This window comes from Condylura cristata, unplaced genomic scaffold (genome assembly GCF_000260355.1).
Source record: "Condylura cristata isolate star-nosed mole 26May11 unplaced genomic scaffold, ConCri1.0 scaffold00012, whole genome shotgun sequence".
Lineage (NCBI taxonomy): Eukaryota > Metazoa > Chordata > Mammalia > Eulipotyphla > Talpidae > Condylura > Condylura cristata.
In genome coordinates, this window is record NW_004567113.1 from 56,385,372 (window position 1) to 56,392,456 (window position 7,085).

Below are 7,085 nucleotides of genomic sequence, written 5' to 3' on the forward strand. Positions count from 1 at the left end.
GCCCCGCCGGTGGGCAGGGGAGGGCGCGAGGAGGCCCAGGGAGCCCCAAGGCAGCTCCCCGGGCTGAGACAACCGGGGCCCGTAGAGGCCCAGACAGAAGAAACCGCCATGGGTGCCGTGGCTGTCCGGCCCCGCGTCGGTGCCGCCTGGAGGCAGGCACCGGTGCCCCCACCCTCCGGACTGGCACAGAGAAGCGACTGGGCCAGCCCGTCCCGGACCGGACACGCCCACGCGGGCGGCGACTTCGCGAGTCCTCCGGGTCCTCTTGCTGCAGCTCGCTCTGGACGGGAGAGCTGACCCTGCCGGGGGCTGACCCTGGAACAGGCCCGACGAGGGGGGGGCGGAGGGCGGCCGAGGGACGTGCCCAGCCCGCCCGGGGGCACGACGGGTCTGTGCTTCCTTCTCAAACCACCTTCCTCGGTGTGGCTTTCTCCCGTGGCTGCCCCTCCTTGTGATTTGGTGTTGGTGGGTTTGGGGCTCACGGTCTGTGCTTTCACTCCCACCAGAAACCCCCTGCAAGTGGAGAAAACCGGGAAACGGCCGGTGCCCGCCCCCGGGGAGAGTGCGCCCCCCCCCCCAGCAGGCGTCAGACGCTGAGCTTTGGGGAAGGGAGAAACTGGAACCAGGGCCCTGCCAAGGCTCGCCCCTCGCCACGTGGCACCTGAAGGCCGAGACCCTCCCGCCCCGCCTCCAAGGCAGGTCCGGCAGGGGGGACAGCCGCACCCCCACGGCTACCCCAGGCCTGTGGCCAGGGCTCCGAGGCCTCCATCTCCCGGGCAGCGGGAGGCCATTACGAAGTCAAAGGGGGTCCCTGGAGGACGCCGCCCAGGGCGCCCGGAAGCGGTCTGCAGACCAGGGCACCAGGACACCTAGTGGGTGGCGCCTGACAGGCTGGGGACTGTCCAGCCTGCTGGACAATGGCTCATCCCGACGAGCAGAGGACACCCCAGACAGCTCCCCCAAAGGCTGAGTTGAGCTTAAGGATTTACATTACAGAGCTGGGGCCGGGCTTCCTCAGCCTCCCCCACTTTGCCCAGGGAGGATGAAGATGGGGAGACCCTCAGAAGCCCAGAGAAGCAGGGCACACACGGGTCCCCCACTCAGCAAACCGGGATCCAAAAGTGGGTAGTGGTGCAGGAGGGGCCCCCCAACAGGCCAGAGGCCCTGGGCCCAGGACAGTGGGGGAAGCCGACGCCGCAGCTTCTGGAGACGGTGCCTGTGGCTGTGCCTGCCTTGCAGGGTCGCCGGGGGGGACCCACAGGCCAAGCGCCCTCGGGCCTGGCAGGCGCTGCCCTGGCAAGGGCGGGTCCAGGGCGGGGACGACACAGCTGCCCTCCTGGCAGGGTCAGGGCAACTGCTGGGGTCGCACTGACAAAACGCAGCTGGGCTCTCCCGCCTGCTGGCTGAGGGCCAGAGCCGGCTCGGCGCTCCAGGGCCAGTTGCAGCAGGGACCGCAAGCGGTGCTAAGCGGGGCTGGCGCGAGGTCAAAGGTGCAGGTGGGGGACAACTGACCGTGGGCCAGCGGGCTCAGGGCAGGTGTCCCTGGCTCACAAGGCGCCAACCATTGGCCACAAAGAGCCTTCAAGGGGTAAGGACTCTGGGGCCCAGCAGAGCCTGGTCAGGAGGGGCCAAAGGCCCTGGGGGCAGCGCTCAGAGCAGACCGGGCCCCGCCAGGCAGAGGCGCGGTGGGGCCGAGCAGCGGGAACAGGGCCCGGCCCGGCGCGTTAGCACGGCGCGTGCAGGGAGGTACCTACCCGGTGGTCCAAGCCATTCTTTCCAAGTCCGGGGAGAGGGTCAGATTTGGAATAGGGGGGTCCTGAAACAGACACAGCACACTGTCACGCTCGCTCGCACGCAGGCCCCGGGGGGGTCACTCGGGGCCCCTGAACGTGACCTCTGTCCGCAGGGAAGAGGCGAGGAGGATGACGTCCCAGCCCACCCAGGACACAGGGCCCACGGAGCCCCCTTGGCCCTGTGCTGAAACCCTCAGATGGCATCGCCTGCCCCCGGGCCGAGGCGCCTGCCGGGGGCCTGGGCCGACCTGGGAAGGGACCCTGGGGCTGCGTGGTCTGTGGCCAAGGCCTGCGGGCAGACACGCCCCCAGAAAGGAAGCTGCAGCCACTTTATTATGAGCAAGAATCTTGAGGTATGTACAGCAGGGAGCTGAATCTCCTAAAAAGGGTCCTGGATTCCCTGTGGGGCCCCACCCCTGCTCAGGCCGACCTGGGGGGTGGGGGTGGCCCGAGACCTCCTGCTTGACCCACGGTGTGGAAAGAGCAGAGAGGAGGTTCTGTCAGGCCTCCTGACACAGAGGTGAATATGAGGTATGTCCCGGAAGGAGGCCATGGGGCCCCCTGAAGGGTAGGGGCCCCGGCCTGGTGGGAAGCACCTTTCAGTAGGGTCCAGCTGCCTGAACAATCTTTCTATTGCCTCTGGACCCCTAAAAAGCAGGGGTTGCATCTGCCTCATCTGGGGGTCCCCAACCCAAGTTCTGGGCCAGCATCCAGTGCTCGAGTACCTGACACCAAGGCCAGATTCCAGCCTCACTCCTGGGGACCACTGGGCTGCCCAGAGGGCCCAGGGGTGGTGGGCCACATCCCTGGGTGTCCCCATTTCGGATTCAGGACTAGCCCCCAAGGTGAGGTGGGCACCCCACCCACCCGTCCCAGGGACGCGGGCCCAGCGCCTTTTGTCTAGGGCATCCTCAGAGACTTCTTTGCCACCAGTTGACCTGTGGGAAGGTTCTAGATGGTGCTAGGAGGGGCTTTTTACAACATCAAGGTGAGGGTTCTCAAACTCCTTTTAGCAGGGACCCCTCTGTGTCGCACAGACCCTAGATGAGAGCAAACTGCAGAGCAGATGAAGTTGTGCTGAGAAGCAGACAGGACAGGCACTGGGGGGCCTGTGGGGCTAGCCCTCCTGCCCCAGGTTCCTCCAGGGAGGTGATCTGGACCACACCCAGTATCACTGAGGCCCAGAGGGCCCTGCCCAGTCACAGTCCTGGGGTGCCAGATAAGGTCTGGGGTCCCTCCAGGACGCAGCAGCTTCTGCATTAACACACAGAGCCAGTACCCGGGGAGGTGAGGAGCCAAGGGACTCTTTGCCAAGGTGCAGGAGTATCTGTTCTCAAAGCAGGTGCCCAGGGAGCTTGTAGGAATGCAAATTCTTAGCCCCAGGCCCTGCAGGACTGCTGTGTCAGCTTTCTGGGGCTGGGGTTCAGGATCTGCAGTTTTGTTTTGTCTTACCAGCCCTCCAGGGCAACTGACACTGACCTTGTATCCCAACTCGGTCTCTCCTTGAAAAGATTCTGAAAAACGCTGCTCTTTTAGGTGGGTTGTTCTGAAAAGGTGTAGTAAGCCCAGCTGGCCCAGTTTGCCACTGAAGGCTGCTGTTTCCTTATTTATCTTCTGCCTTGTTGATCTGCCCACAGCAGCAGTGGAGTACTGAAGTCCCCAACTACCGCGCTGCAGCAGTGGAGTACTGAAGTCCCCAACTACCGCGCTGCGGCAGTGGAGTACTAAAGCCCCCAACTACCGCGCTGCGGCAGTGGAGTACTGAAGCCCCCAACTACCGCGCTGCGGCAGTGGAGTACTGAAGTCCCCAACTATCGCGCTGCGGCAGTGCAGTGTTGCGTCTCCAGCTGTCCTGCTGCAGCAGTGCAGTGTTGAAGTCCCCAACTGTCGTGCTGCTGTGTCTGTCAACGTGGTCACACTGCTTCATCCACCTCAGTGTTCTCTCACTTGGTGCATACATAGTTATAGGTGCTATTTCTTCTCGCGGGAGTAAGCCCTCAATCACTGCAGAAGGTCCATGTCTACCTCTCCTTCCCCATGTTAGCTAAGGCAAATTTGTCGCCCTCTGTCAGTCTCTCCAGGGCATTCTGATGCCCACTAGGCTCTGAGCCACCATCCTGGAGGTGTTCTCCCTTCTCTCTTCTTCACCATTCTGAAGCCACACGCCCTGCACTGTGAGCACAGCCCCTGGGCTGCTTTATGGCCCCCGTCAGTGTCTTACCAAGTCACATGAAGTGCAGAAGCCTCACCTCCTTGCAGGCCACTTTGCCCAACTGACGCGGGACATAATTGTCTTGGGGTTTGTTCCTTCTATGGGCTGTGCTTCAACCATCAAACATGATTTAAGAAATGGCTGAGAGAAATGATACTCTGTGACATTCACCTGTATGTTTGCCGACCTGAAAATCCTTTACTTTGAGCTTTCTCACCTCATTTCTGTTTGGACAACTTTCTCTAGGCAAGTATTCTGCCATTGAAAAATTCTTCAAGTTTTCCTTTGTTTGAGAATGTCTTCATTTTCTGTTCATTCCCAAGGGGTATTTTCATCGAACATACTACAGAACTCGCATCCACCATGACTGTCTTGCAGGGAAGAAATGTTCCTCTGACTCTCTTTCTGGCTGCGTGGTTTCTGCTGGGAAGTCAGCCGCCATCCATGCTGCTGTTCACCTGTCCTGAACCTGCCTTTCTCTAGGATCATGTACCAGGGTCCACCCCTACCCCACCTTCAGCTTTAGAAGTCTAATTTTAGTGTGACTGGGGATGAAATACTTTGGATCGTTCTGATCTGCAGTTTGGGGTTCACCAGTTTCTTGACCCTGTGGGTGTATGTCTTGCCAAATCTGGGAATTTTCAGTCATTATTGGCTTGAGTACTTTTCCCTTCCCACCTCTTCTTTTGGGGGACCAGCGCTACAGATACTCCCCCGGGTCTCTGCGGATCTGTCTTTTGTCTCCTGCTATTTTTTCTGTGCTGTTCAGATCGTCTACTTTCTGCTCCTGTGAGCTCATGAATTCTCTCATCTCACGTATGTTCAGAATATAACTGTATTCTGGGTTATTGAATTTTCTTTCTGCTGATGTTATCTCTTGGTTCTATAATTTCCATTTGTTTTACGTTTGTAACGTTTTGCTTTTCGTAATTTCTTCAGTGAGATTTTCTGTGTTTCTTTTTCAGTGGTTTCAACAGTATTTGCAATTGTTTGTTCAAGCACATAAAGCCCTTGCCAGGGAGCCCAGACCTTGGATTCTTCCCAGCGTCAGTGCTGTTGTTTCTTTCTCCTTCGAGTTGCTGCTTTCCTGGTTCTCAGGGGAAGAAGAATCTCCGGCACTCTGGACGCCACATGGGCGGTGGCCTGCTAGCCGACCTTTGCAGGCTAGTCTCCTTCTTGGCTGAGCGTGAGGACCTGGCTTCCTTTTGTGGGTTGGGCCCACCTGGGTGCCACCCATGTTCCGGTGACTTCCCTGGTGGGGTGGAGAGTGTCCCCTGGGCCTGCCAGTGCCAGTGGCCTCGTGCTTCGTACATGCTGGTGTGCGGAAGGAACCATCACCTGGTCCCGTGGGCCACTGCACAGGCTTCTGACACATGGGGTCCCGGTGTATCTTCATGTCCTGCGGTGCTGAGCCAACCCGCCGCCCTGCCTACCCTTCACAGTTCCGTGACGGTCTGCTCTGTTATTTCTGGGTTTTCCCTCATGCAGGGAGCAGCGGGTGAGGACAGACACTGACTCAACCACTAGCTTGCGAGCTAGTCCCACGGAAGCTGGCCTCTCGGGTGGCCCCATCGGTCCCAGGCACAGCTGAGCCTGAGAGCCACTGGCTCCAAAGGCCCACACAGCCAGAGGCTCTACCTGGCCCTCAAAAGCTGAGGCACTGCTATGTGCCCGTTCACAGGTGGGGGCTGAGGTGATGAGCGTAAGCACCCTACACGGTCAAGTGGTCATTCTTGAACAGGCGAGGCAGAAGCCGGGGCCCGCTGCACCGGGGCCAGTCACCCACCTGCTCTGGCAGGGGCCTTCTAGGGGCCCGCGAGCCAGAGAGGGTGTGCGCCATGTGTGCTGGGAGAGGGGGGTGTGCTGAGAGTCAGGTACCCGGGGCCGGGCAGGGCCCGGCAGACCCCTGAGCCCTTGAGGCTCTGTAGCCCTGGCCACCGGCCCACCCCATGTCTAAGCCCAGCCTGTCCAGGTTTCCTTGCACCAGCGTCCAGAGGCCCCATCGTGTGGCCGTGCGCAAGGCCTTCTGTCAAGTACTCTTGGCCCTGAACCTGGCCCTTGGGCCTGCCTGCGGGCTGGACATGAGCAGGGCGCTCTGACCACCTGGCTGGAGACCGAGTCCTTGCAGAAGACTCGCCACTCCCTCCCCACAGAACGGGACCGAGGGGCCCTGAGGACACCCCGCGGTGACAGACCCCTGCCTCGCCCAGGCCCCAGCATGTCGCACAGACACGAGACTCCCGGGGACACAGAAGGGACAGCGGGGCCACCCTGGAGGGCTGGGCACAGCACCTACACTGCAAGTCCCACGTCTGCACCCCTGGGGTACAAGCCAGAGCATTTCCCCGCCACCCCGGCCCCACCCCTCCCATGTCCACTTGAGGAAAGGAACTTTAATCCCTTAGGAGGAGCTGGGCAATCCCTCTGGAGGAGCTCAGCTCTCCGGGGAGGGCAGGTCCCCCCGGGCCATGGGCCGGCCTTGCACTCACACGATCAGACTACCCAGAGAGGGACGTGGGTCTCAGAGCGAGCGGAGGATTGGGGGCGCAGGGCAACAGCGGGCCAGGGGAGGCAGCCACGTCACCTAGTTTTCTGGGGGCAGTGACGTCTTCCGGGAAGGCTCAAGGCCCTCTCCTGTGACCAGCAGCAGGCTGCCGGGGGCCACGGCCCCACGCGAGCGGCCAGGGGGCGGCTGTGCACCGAGGCCCCTGGTGGCGGAGGGTGGGGCGGCCGGCAGGGAGTGGGGGTGCTCAGGGCTCTGCCAGGCCGCAGCCCCTCTCCCGCAGGGGCGGGACCCGGCTGGCACAGGCCACCTCGCCCGACCAGCACATAGGCGCCCGCCAGAGCTCAGCGGAGGCGTGGCCGACCACGGGGCGAATCGGCAGGGAGTGCGGAGGCGTGGCCAGGGGATGGGGGTACAGGTCCGGCAGGGCCCCGCCCGCCTGCAGCTTGGCGTCCTCCGTCGCCCCTCCGCGCTCCCGACAGCGTCTGGCACAGAGCAGGAGCTCAATAAATACCCGTTGAATTTACCGCATCTCAATTCAACAAACGTTTACTGAGCGCCCGCTGTGTTGAGTGTC